Source organism: Lepidochelys kempii, chromosome 1 (genome assembly GCF_965140265.1).
Source record: "Lepidochelys kempii isolate rLepKem1 chromosome 1, rLepKem1.hap2, whole genome shotgun sequence".
NCBI classification, from domain to species: Eukaryota; Metazoa; Chordata; order Testudines; family Cheloniidae; genus Lepidochelys; species Lepidochelys kempii.
In genome coordinates this window covers 87,685,772-87,705,297 of record NC_133256.1, presented here as the reverse complement: position 1 = coordinate 87,705,297, position 19,526 = coordinate 87,685,772, and positions in this window count along the sequence as shown.

The window sequence follows — 19,526 nt, the reverse complement described above, 5'->3', positions numbered from 1 at the left end:
CTAGAAAAAATCTTTTGCAGTCACTGAATGGACATGTCTTCATAAAATAAATATTAAATCCTGTCACTTTACATCTTATGTCTGCAAGGCAACAATTCTTACCTGGCTTAGAATTTGTGTACGGAAGTTGCATGTCACTGCATATATAACTACTTGAGAATGTCATTATTTATTTATTTTAGGGAAAATTGAAGATGAAAAAAGTAAAGCCTGCTGCTGCTTAAGACTTGGAAATTATTATTTCCATATTTAAACACTAGGAAATCACACTAGCTCAAAAAAGGGAAATCATTGATCATGCCATAATTTTGAAAACATAACTAATAATTAAGTCTAGTTACCTGACTAGAAAGAGATTTTTTCCCCCCGGGGTTGTACCATTTAGAACTGGAAGTGAGAAGAAATGTTTGTTTGTTGCCCATTTACAGTAATTAAAAAAGGGAAGAAAGAATGATACAGTTTTGGGAGCAAAGTAATTACGCTAGAAATCAGGTAATTTCAGAAAGGTCTGTCAGGATATGCAATAAACATCTATACACATTAACCAGATTCTTAGTTAAATTGATTTCACAACTTCAGCAGTACTTGTCTCTATTTTTACAGTATTTTAATTCAGTAGGAATATTTGCAGCGTGCACCTCAACAGAACAGATTGTACCACCTTTGAAATACTGGAATGAGGAAAAAAAAAGAGGAATAAAGGATGCTAAAATGATTGAATACCAAAGTGATATAAGATCTAATCTTCTGTAAAAGCAAAAGAAAAAACATGAGATTCTTCACATAAAAAATAAACTGCTGTTATAAGAGTCTCGTCTGTAATCCAGGCTATGCTACCAAACTATATACATAAAAAAATAAATTTAATAGAGACTAGGTAAGTAGATTAATTAATTCAGATATAAAACATCTGTTGAAGATTGGACAGAACTGGTGGAAAATGTATAAATAGTAATGTGATTTTTGACTGATTGTCATGATGTCATGGCATTTGACTTTCTTGTGAATTTTTGGGGGACTGTGGTGTTTTTCATGGAAGCACATGACAACCTCAAAAAGTTATGTTTATTTATTTATTTAAATAAAATGTTATACTTTGAACATTTTTGACCAGGATTATTAAAAAGAAAAACTTCCTGGAATAGAACCGTATTTGTCACGCTGATTAGGAGATCTTAAACTCAGCTAATTGTAAACTAATCATTTCTTGTTATCTTAATTGTAAATTGGTTCAATCAGAATAGATTAACTGGATAAGAATTAAGTAGGTAGGCTAGCTAAATTGTGTGTGCCAGCATAGTTGGGGGTAAAGCTGAGTGATCCTGGGATTTTGAAATTCCCTTTTACTTCTGTCTGGTGTCTGTCTGTGGAATTTCTGTTTGGAGTCCAGGATCCAGATTCTACTTTTTTACCATTCTGCTGATTAACAGAGGACTACGTCTACAAGGTCAGTCAGTCCAGCACTGTGGTTCATAGACCACCAGTGGCATGTTAAGCACTTGCTGGCCATCTGCAGAGAACTAATTAGTCACATAGTCTGGCTCTTCTCCTTGGTTTCCAGCTGCTAAATTATACTGGTCAGAGAAGCAGTGGGCCATAATTTGCTCTGATGATGTCTCTTCACTTTTTGACCTGCTTAACACAAACTTGTTAAATTTCCATTAGTCATATTAATCTCTAGTAGGTCCGTTCTACTGATAATGTGCACTGTACCTTGCAGCAAAAAGTTTTGTAATACTGAAGCAAGCTCTTTCCAGTCTCCAGAGCAGAATGGGAACTCCCATCTGTCTGAGCAATGATTACAAAAATCTAAGTCAAGACTACACAGAAACCTAATGAAGGCAACAGACTTCTTTTCAACCCCGCTCTTTCTGCTGTGGTATTACATTAAGCTAAAGAAAAAAAAGAGAGCCACTGAATGACTTGCTATCCCAAAATTCACTTACAGAGAGAGGCAAGCAGAGTTTAAAACAGTGTCTCTATCTCAGTAGAACATAGTGGTGTCTGGAATATTGAAAATTACATTTGCTTCAATGTGCCATAGTATCTTGCTAAATAGATTTTGCCTGTAAACCACAAAAGCTTCAAAGGTCATGAGAAGAATAGTCTGCATTTTAAAAAATAAGTAAAGAACAGACCTAAGCATTTAGGAATCGGCACTGCCCGTATGTTCAAATACCTTTCACAATACTGATCTTTGTTAGTATTGGGCCCTGCCACCACAAGGCCAATCAAAAATGAAGTTTCAGAATTAATTTTGATGCCTTTGTGAACATCGGTTCATGGTGTTTTTTGACTTAATGAATATTATTTTACCATTTCTGTTCCATTTGTCATGCTAAATATTGTCACATTGTTCTTCTATGTATCTGTATCCGCCTTAGTGTCAAAAGAACACACTTCACAGAATGTTGCTGTCTCTTAATCTAATATTTTGAATATTTTTTTACAAATCCCACATTCCAAAGTTTGCAAATGGAACACACATCAGTGCACAAATACTTTCTCATGAAGAAAAGATTGCAAAGCAGATAGAAAGCTGTCCATTCTTGTGACTATCAGGTTGAACTGTGAAATATTAGAAAAATCTATGAATTTACTTATTATTGTAAAATTTGAGATGGGATGCAAAAAATGCTTCCAAAGCAGTTGTCTATTTTATAACACAATGTCTTCAGAATTCAGCACACAGAACTTCAGTGTTTATATTTCCAGTGGAGTTTGTTTCTTTTTATTTGTGCATTACAGAAATGACACTGATTTTTGGAAACATGCACACACTCACATACATTTAATGCTTTCATGGCTTAAGATCACTTGACATCAAGAAGAATTCCACCCAGGAATTTCCCAGGACAGCATTGTACTACTGAGTGCAAGTATTATGAAAATGGGGGCTCTCTCTAAAAGCATAGTTATTGGCCAAAGGACTCTATTGACTCCTATGTTTTGAGAGTTGTATAAAATATTTTGTCTTAATATTCTTGTCTTCCGATATATAAAATGGTTTGTCATGCAGCAGCATGATGAAAGGAATTTGTTAATTATACATATTTTTACAATAATTTCCAGGAGTAACTACCTTGCTCCATATGACAATGATGCAAATCATTGTTCATAATTTAAACAAGCCTTTTGTGTGCTCTTAAAATTTTCATTGTGTGCTGGGGAAAAATGGAAAGCTTGCAAGTTACTGTTAGGGCTAACTGTAATCTCATTAGGGAAACTTCAACAACTCAACTCCCCATACAAAGGAAAACAAGGTTAAATTGTTATCAGTTGCAAAGTTAAATTATACATGATTGTTGACAGCTCATAGGGTGAACAAATGGTATTATGTTCTATTGCTGATTTTCATTTTTTTCCTGAATCTTCTGTTTATTTATGCTGTGTAGGGTGATGTAGAAATCCAGGGTATGAAATTCCAAAAATTTTGTCCTGTTCTGCAGAATCTAAGCATTAATTTTGTCAAAATAAAAGTGTCCAGCCTTTCTGGTTATGAAAGCCTTCATCCTGTTCTTCATATGGTTCTGTTCTGTTTGTCCTGGTTTCTATTACTAGATACAATGGTATAATACAGCACAAACAGCCATGTTGACTGTAAGAGTTGCTCAAACTACCTGATGTAAATAATACATTCAACAAATGCATCCTTTCTAAACTATGCAAGTTATCCAAAAATGGTAATTTTTACAAATGTGTTCAATATTCAAAATTATGTGGATTAGCTTTATAAACATATTTGAGCTACAGACTTTGCAAAGAGTACATATATGAAATATAGATATTAGATCTCAGAGATGTATAGATTTTTGAAGTGATAATTCATTAGATTATTAGAATTTGCTATTCAAGTTCTGGTCACATGATTTTGTTCTCTCGCGGGATGATTTAAACCTGATAAACTATTTCTGCTTCCACCCAAAATGAATTTTGTCTGTAAGGCCCCAATCCAGGAACTGGCATTGCACAGTGGCAGAAGTCTGCCTGAACAGAGCTAGTTATAGGCTTGGGGTCCAAATGTATATATTTCTTAATTAAACAAACCTTGGCTAGAAGCCTGAAATTCATTTTTCCACACACATAAATGAAAGTTTGGGAAACGGCTGTCCCTGGTGTCGATTTTTGCTGGTACTATGTGTAATGTTTTGTAGTTCCATCTCACAATAGATATACATTAGTACTAGTCCTGTAATCCTGAAAGATAATGAAAAGTAATACGGTATTTACACACTTGTGTCCCTAAAGATTTCTTTGTTATGGGTCTATTTGTCTGAATTAGATTTCTTTTAATGAACATCCTTGAAGAAAATGTTCTTGCCTGGAATAGCTTTGTGGAAAGGATTTATGAGGATATTTTAACTTTTTTATTATATATAACTCTATGATCATTTAATTGTATATGGGACCCACATTTCAGAGGAGAGTCTATATAAATGGCAGGATGATGTAAGGGCTTGTTTCTGTCCCATGATTAGCCAAATACAGTGGAAGTTTTCATCTGGATAGTTTCTTGTTCATATCTGCTATTAAGTTTAACATGGGCTCATTGTTTTCCACTTAGAAAGGGAAACTTGGATTTGAGACCTGGTTAAAATTATTTTTAATACATTTCACACTCCTAAAAATGTGCATCCACTCAAACAGCTATAAATGTCTTCAAAATGCACAGTTTCATGAGCTTAAGAAAACTCTTTCACATAATTTAAATGACAGCCATGTAATGCAGTTTTCTCACTTCAGTTATAAAAGCATCTAAAATGTGTATGTTAAGAAAGAACATGGTTGTTCAAGTATATTTCTTTCTACTTCTATTTTTTTTAAAACATTGACTAAGGACTCATTTATCAGGAAGTCAGTACAATATACCTTTAGACAGCCAAACTACAACTCTTCAGGCTCAGTTCTTCAACATGCTGAATGCTGTTACGTCCTGTTGATTTCAAAGGGTCTTGTAGGTGAGCACTCCACATCTCATAAGAGTGTTTAGAAATGTACAAAATCAAGCTCTGTGGCCCTAATTAAGCAAAGCACTCAGGCATGTGCTTAACTTTAATTGATGCCACTGCAAGTTAAGCATTTGCTTAAAGCTAAGAATATTCATAAGTGGTTTCCTGATTCAGGGCCTATATGAAGTACTAATAGGAGTTGTAAGGTTCTAAGTGTATTGTTGGGCAAAACCTCAGAACAGTGTATAATGTCAACATGTGCCATTAGCTGCGTGTTTTAGCATAGCAATTAGCCAGATAGATTTGTTAGATGATTTCTTTACCAAATTTAAAAATACTTTTATTGAATTGATTTGCCCTATGCTAACATTTTCTATTTCTTGAGTAACATTTTCAAAAGTGACTAAGGAATTTTCAAAGATATTTAGGCACCTGAAGATGCAAAATAGGTGTCTAGTGAGATTTTCAAAATCGTTAGCAATCAGGACCTGCAGCATAGCTAGTCTCCAGTTAATGTAATGAGGACAGCTGGCCTGTAGTAAGCTTCCTGACTGGCTAGACTGCCTGACTGGTGGGAAGAAGCAGTAGACTGACTTTTAAGCACAGCAGCAGCAAAGTTGTAGCTGCTCAAAGCATTTGTCTGTGGCTACTGTAGCTCTTACGCCTGCTTGTTCCCAGTCTTGTTCCTTCCTTGTCCACTCTGGTAACCTCTCTCTGACCCTAAACTCAGATTTCTGACTTTGGCTTTGATCCTTGGCTCTGGTCCCTGCTCTAACTCCTAGGTATGAATATCTCATGCTCCAGTCTCTGAAAAAAGCACCTGTCTACATTTTTAGGTGCCTAAATACCATTAAAAATCTGGCCCTTGGTCACTTGGGAACTCATTGAGGCTTATGCTCTAAAGTGAATAAGTCACTTTTGGAAAAGTCTTATTACACTCTTAAGCAGCTAAGGACTAAATCTACAAAGGCACTTAATCTTATGATCATAGAATCATACGACTGGAAGGGACCTCAAGAGGTCATCTAGTGCAGTCCCCTGCACTCATGGCAGGTCTAAGTATTATCTAGACAATCCCTGAGATGTGCTTGCCTAACCAGCTCCTAAACCCTAGGCACTCTGCCAACCAATTAGGTGCCCAGGTTCCCCATATAATAAAAGGGAGCCTCAGAAGCTAGGAAGCTGAGCAGAGAGCTGCCTAAGCTAGCCAGGAGTGAAATAAAGAGGAAAGGGATGCCTCAAATGTATTTAGGCTCCTACCTCCCATTGATCTGGTCCTCTAGGACACCTGATTGGCAGGCTGGAGAGAGGCACCTATCCACATTCTAGATTCTCAGTCTTGAACCTTCTCCTGGAGTTAGGTGCCTAAGCCAGGTCAGCCTATGCCCTAGCAGGTGAAAGCCAGACCTTTCCTATAGAAAAATAAAACAGAGAGAACAACTCCATTATAACCACCAGCCTGGAGGTCATAGTACTCACCTGGGATGTAGGAGAACTGGGTTCAGGCCTTGCTCTCAGTCAGGCAGAATAGGGATTTGAACATGACTGGGACCACATGGATACTGAAAAAGTTCTTGACTTACCTGCCTCCAGCTACCTTTTGTGTGGGGCCCAAGCTCACAGGCATGCTGTGAGCATGCTGATGGGATCAGACTCAGCTGGCAGATAGGCTGGGATTGTGCTCAATTTGAGAATCCTGCTTCAGAGTCACTAGGGTTTCAACTTCAGCAAGGGAGCCGAGTAGCTCATTAGCGATCACATCAATGATTAGGCACCTTTTCACAAGTCTACATATAGAAACACATGTGGCTAGGTGACTTAAGCACCTATGGGGTTAGGCAGCACTGAGTGATGATTTTGAAAACATCTGTGGTGCCTAAATGATGGACTTAGGTGCCTAATGAGGCTCTTAGACACTTAAATATCTTTATGGAGCTAGCCTACGTCACTTTGGAAAATGGGACTTAGACTCCTATGTCACTTACAGGATCTTGAAAATTTTAATTCTTTTCTCTTTTGATATTGTCTAACTTTAAAATGTTGTATTTAAAAGGTATTTATATTTAATAGCTGAAGGAGGTGCAACATTGCTACTTGTGGTATGCAGTGGTTGTTCAGGAAATAGTCAAGTAAACAATATTTATGAAGTCCCATTGTTGTCCAATACATATTTGTCTGTACTAAGATTTTTGACTGTGGTCCTACAATGAGCTCCACCAAGGTGGATCCCTGGGACTTCTTGGTGCTCATTGTAGGATTGGGACCTTAGATAGTGACCTTTTTATTTTATTTTTGTTTTCTCATGAAATTTCTTTTTACCCTGAGGGGCCCAATTCAATGCTGTCTTACACCATGTTTGACCCAAATAGAATTGAATTGCACAGGTCGTTCGGCCAGAATCCCGAGTTGTAATTTTGTCAGTGAAAAGGCACTGAAATTGTGTCACATGTATGACTGTTGTTTATGTATTGAACAGAGACTTTTAAATTCATTTCATCCAAACAGTGATACTTGTTTGAGAGGTTGAAGTTAGGACAGTATCACACTACTAAAGAGTTAGTCAGCTAGCAATGCCCCATGTAACACCAGTGAAATGTGGAGCGTGACAAATTTCATTTATAGAATTTGTAGCCGTGAACTATAAAGTCTCTCTATAAACAAACCAAGATTGATAATATTGCTGCATGCACTGCTAAAGGCTATTATCTCTTTTTTTCCCTTTGTCACCTCACTTGCAATAACTGTTGGAAACCATGAAAAATAGCTCTGTATTTTAAAGCCAAGCCTGAAGAATAGCTTGAAAACTATTGGATAGTGTCAACTGTCTGTGCTACTTTTGAATTATTACACCACAGAAAAAATATATTAAAACAATATTCAGAATTTGAATCAACGAAGGAAAATAAATTTAGACTCAAAACTGAAACATTATCTTTAATCTTTACAGCCTAGAAAATACAATGTGCTAAGATACACCTGAATATGCTTATAGTAAGTACAAAGCAGAACTGTCACTGAATTTCTGCCAGATTTAAAGACCCCTACAGTCCCACTACTTATGCCATCAAAAAAATATGACAAAGCTTCTCAGCTGGAGCAAATTGTCATAGCTCCAATTAAGTCAATAGAGGTATGCCAATTTATTCCATCTGAGGATCTGCCCCTTTCTCTTTAATCTCAGTGAGCCAAATCCCAGCTCAGATGCTTAGGGTTTACAGCTGCAGGGCCTAGTCCTTCTCATACTGATTAAAATTGGAGAGGCAATTAATGGTAAATCCTAACCATACCCCACAACATGTACTGGATTTAAAAAAAAAGCCAGTTTGTGCTTAATTTGGCTGTGGGATGTGTTAGAGAAGTATATGGGGCAGACAAAGCCTGTTTTGTTATCAGCCTAATCTGTAGCAGCCTCAGGACTGCTCTAAACTAAGTCTAGGATCCGTTTAGCTGGTTGGAGATAACCAAAGTACAGCATGCTCCAGCCTCTCCTTTCTCCCCCAACACACTCTTAACATGCCATCTATGCTGAGGGTCAGGAAGGAGTGGAATGGCATCACCAAATTTACATCTGCCAAGGATTCCACCACACCTTACTGGATCTAACTCTAGGTTCCTCCATTGTCCTACCTTGAAATCTCCATAGTTTTTTTTCACAGTGCACACAATTGTTATGAAGTTTTTGACTGATAAGATAACCTAGATTTGAAAATACTCATGTTCAATACTTGCTGCAATTGCTGAATCATCACTTAAAATATCTTAACTAACCACCTGTAAGGCCACTAAAAATGAATTTTGGGGAGCCAGACTCAGGATTTCTAGAGTCCACCTGACATCAGCTAAGAAAAGGGACAGGAAAAGGAGGAAATTTCACAATATGGATGAAAAAAACAGCACTATTAGAAGTCTTTGGCTTAGAGAGCCTGACACAGATCCAATAACCATATAATTTCCTTATATCATCTGCCATAAAGATATGATGTTTCATAGAATGACATTGAGAACTTGAAGTAAACACTGAACATCAAAGTTTCATCCAGGCTCTGTAAATATGTTCACAAATTGTATAAATGAACCATCTCCTGTCCTGCCTACTGTCAGTGCAGATTTTCTTACACTATAGACATATTTAAAATGTCTTCTTTTACTTGGAGCAGATGGAAAAACCTTTTTGATTAATGGATTTTACTACGTTGGAAACTTACAAGGTTATAGACCTTGGTTCCTATCACTCTGATAAAGCATTGGGGAGAATTTATATATGAGAGTTGCACAGCAGCTGTCAGAATCAGAAAGTCATCCTGTCCAAACCTGTCTGACAGCTGTTGTACACTTCTCATTTGTAAATTCTTTCTTGTGCCTCATTAAAATAATAGGAACCAAGGTCTATAACCTTGCAAAACTCCAACATAGTGAAATCTGTTCATCGAAAAGGTTTTTTCCATCTGTTCCAAGTGAATGAAGATGCAGCTATTTTAAATATGGTGCTGGTGCAGTCAAACCTGTACAGACAGCAGCTAAGTAAGGAGACTGGTCACATTTAAGGATTCAGGATGACAATAAAGTCCTATTAACTACTCCAGGTATGCTGTTCTGATTTATGAAAAGGGAAAAATAAATTATAAATGCTTGCTGAATGGTAGATGGAAATGACAGATAAAGGTAACTGAGATGTGTAGGGCTCTATCATACTCCTTTTTGGAATGGCAGGAGGAGTTCTATGTATATGCAGATGCTAATTATTCATATCAATCCCCACACATTAAGTTGAAATATAACTTTAATCCCAGACAGTTTGTGGTAATTGCTCTGTAAGATTAAAAAAAAGATATCAAGCCATCATTTAAAAAGGTAAAGGTAAATTTCCACTTAAAATTGAATAAGTGTGTGTGTGTGTGTGTGTGTGTGTACACATTTAACAAGTTCCATTAAGATGTTTGAAATTGGACACCTGGAAGTTGAGGCACCCAAAATCACTTCACACTGTTCAAACTTTTGGCCAAAAGCTTTATTAAATATTTTTTTTCTTTTCTAAACAAACACTACAAAGATTCAAAGCTTGTATTTTCTCTGTTTTCTATGTGAATTTGATTAAATAGCTATTTCCCACATCTTTAATTTCTACTATACTTTGGGGTCTGAGTCTGCTCTCCCTTACAGAGCTGTAAGGTACAAGAGTAACCCAATTAAAATAAATAGATTTACATTTTTCATAAATTCAGTAATTTAGGGTGACAATTGCTAATAAATTAAACAACAAAAAGGGAAAGTCAATTATATCTCCTTGTCTACTGCCCATACTACACTTTGATATATGGTCAGCTATTTGGCACTGTGTATGTGAATGAGATGGAAAGCAAGAGAAAAATGGGATTAGCTTATCTTTGCAAAAGTTTGATACAGTACAACAATGATATAAAAAACTTCAGTGTTTGTAAGAATAACTTGGATGAGAATGCCAGACACACAAGTCTGAGACACTCAAGTTTATTAACTGAAACTTTTATTTTAATAAAAATAGTTCATTGTGGTTAGAATTACTATTAAATTAAGAAATGACAGACATACAGAAAAAAGATTGAGGTAAATGGACAGGTCTTGAACAATGGATTTCTCCTATGATACTCTGACTACCACTTTTTACTAAACATCCACATTACATAGCCATTAGTTATCTTCCAATCCCATTGAGTATCATGAATATTAACTATCCTATGTAATTCATATAATATGCATGCATGAACTTTAATTTGGAATATTTTTGATGTCTAAGCTATATTCATGTTACATTCCTTTTCTGGTCCCACTCATTACTCTTCAACTGTGCATGTTTGGTCCAGTCACCTTGACCTGTTTCTCTGCAGAGCGGATTTTTCCATTTTTTTTCTCTCTTGCCGGTACATTTTGTTGAATTTAAGCTGGTCCCATGGTCAAAACATTACCCTTATTCCACCTAGCAACTTAAAAACACACCAGCAGCCAGACCAAAAATAAAAAAAGGCTAGGCCAAATGTCAGCCAGTCAGCATATGAGAATCAGAAGCAACCCTTAAAACAATTCTCAGTAGCTGGGGATATTGGAAAACCAGGCCACCAAACAAGCTTGTGTAATCCACACACCTCCTGGGTGTGGTGTTCTGTCCCATCTAGTAGCACCGAGGCCACTTAGAGAGCAATTAATGAGTCTGCTCTAAAGCCTTAACTACCAGGTAGTTGGTTTTTAGCTCATGTGGTAGGGGCTCATGCACTAAACTCCAGAGGACCCCTGGTTTGATCCCGCCTGCCAGCAAGCGGTATCTGTCAAACTTACAAGCGGGGGCTCGTCCAGGATTTCAACTGGGAAGTCTCGGAAGCTCCAGTTGTGCTTCCTCAGCTAGGGGAAGTATATAACCCACGTACCTCCTGGGTGTGGTATTCTGTCCCATCTAGTAGCACTGAGATATGAAAGAGAGAGAGAGAAAGAAAGATAAAAATGAGTCTGCTTACAACCTGAGCTAAAAAGAAGCTGGCTTTTAGCTTATGGGGTAGAGGCTCCTGCACTGAGGTCCGGGGTTCAATCCTCCCCACCGCGGATCGGGGTCTGTTTGAGATCTACTGATGAAAAGCATTATATCAGAGCTAGATGTAATTATTACTTTCAAAAATGCAATTTTAGTAAAATTTAATTCTTGATGTTAAAAACCTACAGTTTGGAGAATTCTGATTCAAAAGTGTCATGGACAAAAAGGTCATTCACTCATGCTTCTCATTTTTTCTTTCTTCTTATGAGAACCTCCGCAGCAAGTATGTAGTCTAGCTTTGAACTTGCCTGGTCGCTCTCAAAGAACAACAAAAAATCACATACGCAATGACTGTTGTTATGATTCAATGATTTCGTTCAGAAACTGACTCTACATTACATAAGAATGTTGGGTCTAGCACATGCAAAGTTATGCAATTACTAACAGTATGAACACTCTAATCATGGTGAATCCCTCAGGTTTGTTCTGGAAGATGAACCCCCAGAATGCATATTTACAATCAGAGTGAGATTCCAATTTGCTGTGCAAATGTCAGAAAACTCAACTTTGATTGACTGTTCCCCTACACTCAGCAGGGGGAGAATGGTTTACTACAGCTGCAGTAAGGAGAACCCTGTTTTATGCCAGCACCTGGAGCATTATTTTGAAACCATCTCAATAATAAATGTAAATTCTCACCTGAGACATTACCTAAAGAGTCATGTTTTCTTATTCTAAAAAAGCTGCTAGCTACGTCTGGATCATCAGACATCTTCAAGTAAGACTGCTGCCTAAAATACTTCTACAATCTTTATGCTACCAAGTGTGCTACTGACATAGAGAAGGCACAGTGTTTAGGTTTGTATGGACTTTTTTAACACTGTACACAATCACAAAACTAGATTTTTACATATTAAATAACTATCATGGGATACATTAATAAATAAGGCAAAGTGTCAGCCTCGCTCACGTTGCTGGTCCTCTTCAGCTGGGTCAAGAGATCATGCATTAAAATATGACACCAAGCTCTGAGTTTCTATCCTGTATTGACACTACAGTGTAATAGAAATGGTCTTTCATATACCTCTGAGGGTATGCAGAAATCTTCCAGAGGGATATGTGGAGGAATTTGCCTAGTTTTACAACAGGCTACAGAAAAAAACATTAGCAAAGTCTGTACAAACTAAAATTTCATACAGACAATGACTTGTTTATACTGCACTATATACTATACACTGAAATGTAAGTACAATATTTATATTCCAATTGATTTATTTTATAATTATATGGTAAAATGAGAAAGTACGTAATTTTTCAGTAATAGTGTGCTGTCATACTTTTGTATTTTTATGTCTGATTTTGAAAGCAAGTACTTCTTGAATGAGGTAAAAATTGGGGTACGCAAGACAAATCAGACTCCTGAAAGGGGTACAGTGGAAAGGTTGAGAGTACTGTCTTGGAAGTTGTCATACATCCAGCTGGGCACCACGTGGTGACCACCCACTAGCTCACACACTGTGAAAGACCTGGTTCCTGGGTGACATAATCCTTCCTGAGGCATAAGAATGACCATACTCTGTCAGACCAATGGTCCATCTAGCCCAGTATTTCCTGTCTTTTGATACTGGCTGGTGCCAGATGCTTCAGAGGGAATTAACAGAATGGGACAATTATTGAGTAATCCATCCCCTGTCATCCATTCCTAACTTCTGGCATTCAGAGGTCTAGGGACACCCAGAGCAAGGGTTATATCCCTGACCATCTTGACTAATAGCCATTGATGAACCTATCCTCCATGATCTAATCTAATTCTTTCTTGACCACTTTCTTATTGACTTTGTCCACACCAGTCACCTAGCCCATCACCCCCTAAGGCTAGCCCTGCATGAAGGTACTTATATACAATAATCCAGTTGCCTCTCAATCTTCTTTTTGATATGCTAAACAAATAGAGTTATTTAATTCTCCCACTGTGGGGCATTTTCTCCAGCCCTTGAATCACTTTTCTAGCTCTTTCTGCACCCTCTCCAATTTGTCAGCATCCTTTTTTAAAATGTGGACAAACTAGATGCAGTATTCCAACGCTGGTCACATCAATGTCATGCACAGAGCTAATCCACCCATTCCTATTCTACTCCCCTGTTTTATACATCTAAGGAACTCATTAGCTCTTTTCCACCTCAGCATCACACTCAGAGCTCCGGTTCAGTTGTCTGTCCACTGTGAACCCTCAGCCCTTTTTGGAATCATTACTTTCCTGGATATAGCCTCCCATTCTAAAGGTATGGCCTACATTCCTTGTTCCTAGATATATAACTTTGAATTAAAATGAGTTTAATTTGATTAGGCCCAGATTTCCAGGTAATCCCAATTGCTCTGTATGACTGATTGCCCTGTCTTCATCATTATTTACTATTCCTCCAATCTTTGTGACATCTGTATCTTTTATCAGCAGTGCTTTTATATTTACCTCCAGATTACAGCATCTATCTATCTATCTATCTATCTATCTATCTATCTATCTATCTATCTATCTATCTATCTATCTATCTATCTATCTATCAAAGAGACTGGGGGAAGTGGGGAGCAAATCATACATGAGTTTGCTCTGTGAAACTGTAGCAAAGAAGAAGCCATTACAGTTTGGGGCTATGTATCTGGAATTATTATGCTATGGGACGAGGAAGGAACAGTGTCTCTTTATGGTTTGTCTACACTGCAGCTTGGGGTGTGATTGCACCACAGGTTGGCATTCCCATGCTAGCTTTAATCTAACTTGCATGGATAAAAATAGCAGTGAAGATGCAGTGGAATGGGCTTTGGCTTGGGCTCACAATGTGAGTATATATCCAGGGTCCCCAGCATGCTCATATAGCCCATGTCACCATGTTTTTGCTGCTATTTTTAGTCTTCATAGCTAGAGTAAATCTAGTGCAGGCACGCCAGACTGGGCTGTTAATCACATTTCTGATTGCAGTATAGACATACTTGCAATATTGTGTTCAGTTCTGGGCACCATGTTATCAGGAAGATAAAAGTTCAGATTTGAATGAATATTTGAAAAGAATAGAAGACCAGATAATTTGGAGGCTAGAGAAAATGCTTTATTAGGAAATATTAAAAGAACCAAATATGTTCATTTTGGATGAGTGACAACTAATAAAGGACATCATCAAATATTTGAAGAGTGTGAACACCAAGGAAAGCGAGTGATCTATTAGCAAAGTAATGAGAGATATAACTAGGTGTAATAGGCTGAAACTGAATAGTAACTTCTTTAGGAGGAGTAGCAGGACAGCTTCATGACGGGGGATAGATAAGTCTGTGGCATGGTCTTCCAATGGAAACTGACAGAAGCGCCATCACCTTTAGAATTTAAAATTAGACTGGACAAAACAGTAGTACATAATCAGTAGGCAGCAACTCTGCATTACCAAGGAGATAAACTAGCTGATTTAGTAGGACTTTTCCATTGCGAGTGATATGATTATTTTAAACTGTACAATATTTCATAAACTTCTCTAAGTGAAAATTGGTTTGAGAAAAGGTCAGAAAAGGGTTTGTATGTGTTTGTAAGGGGTAAATTAACAATAACATCTCAGAGTAAGATGAGCTAAGTATTGTTGTTAGTTATGAACATTTTGGACCAGTTGCTCTATTCTCTTACTCTGTAGTTATGTATCATTTTTTTAAAATATGAAGGCACCTAGACAGAACCATTAAACTTTAGCCTCTGTTTTTTAAAAAAATGTTATGCTATATGTTAATGGTTGAGATTATGTCAACAATATTCTGCTAGATTCACATCTATTGTTGCAATATTATTTCTATGCCAAAGGTAAAGTGAGATAGTTCCATTAAAATGTTAATCCCAGAAGGCTGTTCTGTTACAAATTGTCTTGCCAATTGTTGTTGTATATTTTTTTTCTATTACTGCAGATACAGTCATGAAGGGCCAGATCCTTGGCTGTTGTAAATTGACATAACTCTGGTGACTTTAGTCTGTTGACTGTGTGATTTACACCAGTTGAGGATCTGGCTCAGTCCTAAAATTTCTTCTTTCTCACAGGAAGTTAGTGACTTTCCCATGCAAACAAATGTTATTCAGTGGAGCTCAGCTTGCAGGGCAGGAGTGCCGCTTTGGGACAGGAAAAATACTAAGACTTCAGGTCTGTATACGTGTTTGAAAATTTGGTTTTTCCCACTACAGCCAGCTTTTTTAGCCTGCATATCAGATACGGGCCCTATTATCCTCTTCTTCTGAAGAGCCAAAGTGGATGAAATCCAGTCAGATGTCAGTGGGAAGATCAGGAAGGGTGAAGTGGCATTCTTTTCACTCAATTCCACCAACTCCAAAGAAGCTCCTCTATGGGTGTCCTGTGGGATTTTGGCTTCCATATGTACAGAAGGGTTGGGCCAGCAAAAGATTGGAGATATGGCTTGTTCTTTATCTCTTTTGCATCATCCCACTCCCCCCCAAACAAATGAGACTCCTTTGCCATAGACTCCACCACAGAGTGGACTCTCCCTATGAGGGAGATTTTGGAGCCAGCAGCCTGGGAGTTAGAGGACAATTCATGGACAGCATGATTCCTGCTGGAACCACAGGGACCAAGAGCCCACATGAAAGACAGTGTGAATTTCAGGGGCTCCCTTGGGTTTGGAGAATTAACCCATTATTTCTTTTGTAACGGGGCAAACCTCCCCTCTATCCAATGGGAAAAATGATAAAGAAACTGTAATTTGTGGAGTTTCCATTCCCTGGGAGTTTCCTGTTTCAAGGACAGTAGGGCCCATAGTTTGGGGTTTACAACTTCACAACTGTTACAATCAAAACAATTGGAAAATGGCTGAATGCTGACAGTGGACTAAATTCTGCCTTCATTTATGCAGGTAAAATTCCTAAGGATATGTGAGAGTTCCACCTGTGTAAGTTAGAGCAGATGTAGCCTTTTCAGTATTCTGTAAGATCAAGCAGAAAGAGCAGGTAGGTTATGAAAGAGGAAATGCTTGATTATCCAGCAAATATAGGTAATGATTACAAAAGTGACAAGGGAATATCATCATCGGTTCATGAATACCAGAAATAAGAATTCAAATGAAAAGTGCAGGGAAAATAGGCTTTAAAGAAACAAAAACATTGAAATGGGAATGTCCTCTTTAAATGCTTTGACATGTCTTCCTTTTATTTGTTTATACTACATTTTATCCAACAACAAAGACTTAGCTTCTGTTAGTGCTCACTGAACAGGAACATATAATTTACATGGCATGATGCCTTACCAGTATCTGCTTATGCTGACTATTAAAGTTTCCCTGAAAGCTGTTTCCTTCACATCCTCTGTTGACAGTGACAGGGGGTCCTTCTTGGGAAATGGGGTCTAGGGTTTATTATGACTTGTCAAAATAAATAATACTTATTTTGATCTTCTGAACAAGGAAATAAGCCAAAAATACATAACTATGTTTTCAGAGCAGTGCTTCCCAAACTTCTTCCGCGGCTTGTGCAGGGAAAGCCCCTGCCACTCCCATTGGCCTGTAGCAGCGAACCACGGCCACTGGGAGCCGCGACTGGCTGAACTTGCGGACATGGCAAGGAAACAAATCGCCCAGCCTGCCAGAGGCTTTCCCTGCCCAAGCGGCAGAACAAGTTTGGGAACCACTGTTTTAGAGAAAACTAGAGATCTACAAGAGGGAACGCAGGGAGAAAAAAAGCCTTGGAAAGAGACTGTGACCCAGATCCACAAACAGAGCATGGAAATGACTTGATAGCCTGCTGTTTAGGACACCCACATTGGAGTCTGGAGACCCAGCATATACTCTCCATGCTCCAAAGAGTCTTTAGTTATTTATACACTGTGGACCAGCTTCCTGAAGAGAGCTTGACGGAGCCCCAAATTAGAACATCTGATAGGTTAGAGAACTTCCTTGAGAGTTGGGATTTAAACAGGAGAATTGAACCCAGCTCTGCCACCTCCCAGGTTAGCGTGCTAACCATAGACTACAAGGCAGGTGTTGCTGGTACCAAATTTTGATCCACTAGACAGTATCTCAATGCACCTATCTGATTAGGCCCTACAGATGAGATAGGCTGAGGAACTGCTATCTTCTCCTGGTTCACAGATTGCCCTGGTACTTAGGAGGGATTTAGGCATCTGGGCCTAACTCTGTGGTTTAGGTGCCTAACTACTTTTATGGATTTGGGCCTCTGTAGTCTCATATGCTGTAGGAAATATGGGAATTCAAATACAAAACAGTAAAACTCTCTCTTGTCTCCACAACCACTTCAAATATGCTTGCAAGAAATCAGATGAACAAGAAATGACCGATAGTTTGGGGTTCATATTAACATTATAAAACAGGGCTGCCCATAGACAGAGCTAGCTGCTAAGGCAAAATTAGCCCATAATTAGGGCAAACAGCTGTGATAGATTTCTTGTGCCCCGGAGAGTTAACCCTGTCCCGCAACATACTACCAAAGAGGTAAAAAAACAAACAATTTACAATTAGTCGCTGCGCCTTTAACCTGCACTGAGGATACAATGAGAAAAGGATCTAGGAAGAGTAATTATACTGGAGGAATTGCATTTGATTTTTTTTAAAAAAAAGATGACAGTCTTAATTTGTAGTACGATAAGAGAAATTTCTTAAAGATTGTGATCTCAACGCTATTTCATGCCAACACATTTTTAAACTATATGGACACATTTGGTAGATATAGATGTCGGAGAAATTGTGGGGAAAGAGGATGCATATACGGTTGACATTTCCAATTATTAATGAGTATTAGGGTGCAGTTCATGTCCCAGTTTTCCCCACTTTTGGACCTTGATCACCAAATGATCTGTTGGTAAACTTTTGGGGGCTTCCTAGTGGAAATAGCCTCACTCTGAGAAATAAAGAATTTATTTTCTTATCTGATATTAGTTACCAGGCTTGTGGTAACTTTAAATTGGGAAAGAAGAAAATTTCTCCAAATTGGAGGAATGTTACCAAAATTATTGGGAAGTCATTGTTGAGGCAAAATGAATGACTGTATACCAGTTATGTGCACAGTGAAATAGGCAAAGGACCAAGTGTAATGTAAGTAGCAATGAATAAGTTCTCAGTGCTACAATTGTCTACACATGGCTGGAGCTTTTTCCTTGTGTTGAACCCCACTCTGACTTTAATGAATCTGTAGTTCCTATACCAGGAATGCAAGACAGCAGTACCACAAAGACAGATAGATAGATAGATTTAATTAGATATACATACACAATATGGATCATGTTGATTTAAATTGCTTGCATTATTTTATAAAAAGACACATAAGTGGCTGAATATCTCTGATTTTGCCTTATTAGCTTAAAAGAAATCATGTTTTCTGATGTGATTTCTCATGAAAGTACTGTACAAAACAACTTTATATGTTGAGAAACGGACAATAAAAGTTACTTGTCACATAATATGACATTTAATACCAAGCAATAAAACAGATTCATTTCAAGATTCAGCACCTGCTAAAAGCAATCTATAATTTTATATGATCTTGGTCCAGTCATCAGTCATTGCATATTTCCTGTTGCTGCAGTGCTCCTCTCAGAAAGATCCTGAGCATCCAGATTTCGACATATACAATACCTGCTTCCTAATATATAGTGCAGCAGTCAGAGCTTAATGGTCCAAGAACTAAAAAAAAAGATCTGTGTGCCATCAGTTTATGGAAAATAAAATGACACTGGATTAAAAATATAATTTGCATTTGCTGCTTCTGCAAACCTTTTTTGCTTTTTTCTCACTTAAGTAAACTTGAAAACTCTGAGTCTTGAGAAACTTGAAATGCTTTTCGCCAGTGAGCTCTGTGCTGCTTCTAGAAATCAGAGGAAACACAGATGATTTTTAAGCTGGAAGTGTATTTCACTAGTCTTTAACAGAAGAAATGGGTGATAAGTATTTTCATACCTGCAAAACTAGAGATTATATTGTGGAGGTGCTGTGTCATAACTTTGTTCATTTGCCATTAAACTTTTATTTCAGAAACTTGCTGAAGTACAGGCTACTGTATTTTTAGTTTGGATGATATAAAAATGGCCTTG